Raw genomic sequence first — 1902 nt, 5'->3', positions numbered from 1 at the left:
ATAGTTGAATGGCAAAGCCCAAAATACCTGTAAATGTAGGTGAGTGTAAATGTTTTTTAAAAAACCAAGAAGAAAAAGTTCACACTACAAAAATTTCTAAATTTTGTTCCGGGATGTTTTTTATGGAAGGGGAGAAGGGATAGAGGGGAGACCATTCGTATTGGATAGTTGGACTTGGGAAAGATTTTTTCATTTATTCAGCAAATCAGGCACGAATTTGTGAAAAAAATGTACTGAAGACAAAAACAAAATTTCTATTAGGGTTTAAATGTTTTCTTTTTTAGGTTTGGTGCTTTTGTAAAGAGTTCGATGCTATGCCAACAGTGTGACACACTATGTTGGCAAGACGCGTGTTTACAAGGCAAGAGTGACAATTTGACCTCTGAATAGGTGACTCTGGAAGGCGTGAATCGCTGCCCCACTTCTAGCAAATGCCCAAATAAAGCCAAAATGGGATCAAACTAGAAGCCGCACAGAATGCAACATTGTGTACTGAGTTTGGCTGTTGTTTCGACTGTCTGTAAAAGCACATGATATGACAAATAAATTAGTAGGGGTTTGTTAAGACACCAGCAAATACAACAAATGAAGAAGGAACTGTTGTATTCCTGACAGCAAATTATTTCAATGCCTATGCATCACACAGTGTCGCACGGAAAATAAAATACACTAAAATTGCAAATCGAATGACAAAAGCATTACGTTTAATTATTATGAATATTTGGCAAGAATGTGGAAACCTTTGCACCCATCAGGTGATAAGGAGCGTGGATGGTGACAAAGGTTCTGCATACCTCTTATCCACTCTCACTTGAGTAGTAGCACCATTGACGGAAGGGTCTCTGGATGACTAGTTTTGCCGTCCCTAAAAGCCACTGGCTATTCTACCAAAAGACAAATAAATTGGTCATATCCACCAAAACAGTCCCGAGAGAGCTGAATAGGCAGCGCAACACTCTTCGAACCCCGAGAATATTCAAGTCGCGTAGGCCTGGAAAACAGTCTTTCCTTCTTACAATGGGACCATATTGATAAAACCATGTCTTTTGCCTTATTACTTCTACAGCCTACAGTCAGGTTTACATTTGTAACTTTGCTCTATTGCAAGAGATACTCCCTTACTGCCCGCTGCTAAGTTGACGAGTGTCAGGTGCGAACAAATAGGCGCCACTGATTCACCAATCGTCTACCGCCAATGTCACTACTCTTACATTACTTCCCACCTTCCTGTACCCATTGCTAATGGAACTATATTGCTACTGCACCACCAATAGGCATAAATTCTTCATTGGAATCGTTGTCGCAGGTCTCATGCATCTTTTCATTCAAGTTCTCCACCTCACTTTAATTAACTGGCAAGCTCTTTTATTTTTTCTTCTCCAACATAGTAGATATTAAAGATCTTGACACCCAGAGGGCAGGAATCTCTCCAATGTGAGCCTTAGTTTCACCTCAACAACAGCTCCTTCACATCAAGCAGCGCTTTAATTTGGTTTGCACCTGACCGCCATGCAAGTCCATCACTGAAAATGTCTGCTCGGTGGTCGAATAACGTGCATGTTCTTTGCTCATGCCACTCATGTCACTCATTTCCCCTACATTACACCACATAAAAAAAACAATTCAAAATCCCCTCAGCATGCCTTAATTGCCCAAGAAGTGCGAGAATTGCGAGGCACCAACATATGTACTCTCATCTTCATTCACCGATTGGCTCAAATGCCATACCTTCACAAGATGTAAACTGGCAATTTATCCTGCGGTTAATGAATTCAAACAAGAGATCCTTGCAAACGAGACCGAATGGTGTGAATGGGCATTAAGGAAGGTCTAATTTTTGTCAATTCTTCACATGCGCGAATTGTCGGAAACCTAAAGTCCCCGCATGGTTGCCTAACAAGC

The sequence above is a fragment of the Echinococcus granulosus genome, assembly GCF_000524195.1.
Source record: "Echinococcus granulosus chromosome Unknown EG_S00190, whole genome shotgun sequence".
Taxonomy (NCBI): Eukaryota; Metazoa; Platyhelminthes; class Cestoda; order Cyclophyllidea; family Taeniidae; genus Echinococcus; species Echinococcus granulosus.
This window is presented reverse-complemented; position numbering follows the sequence as displayed.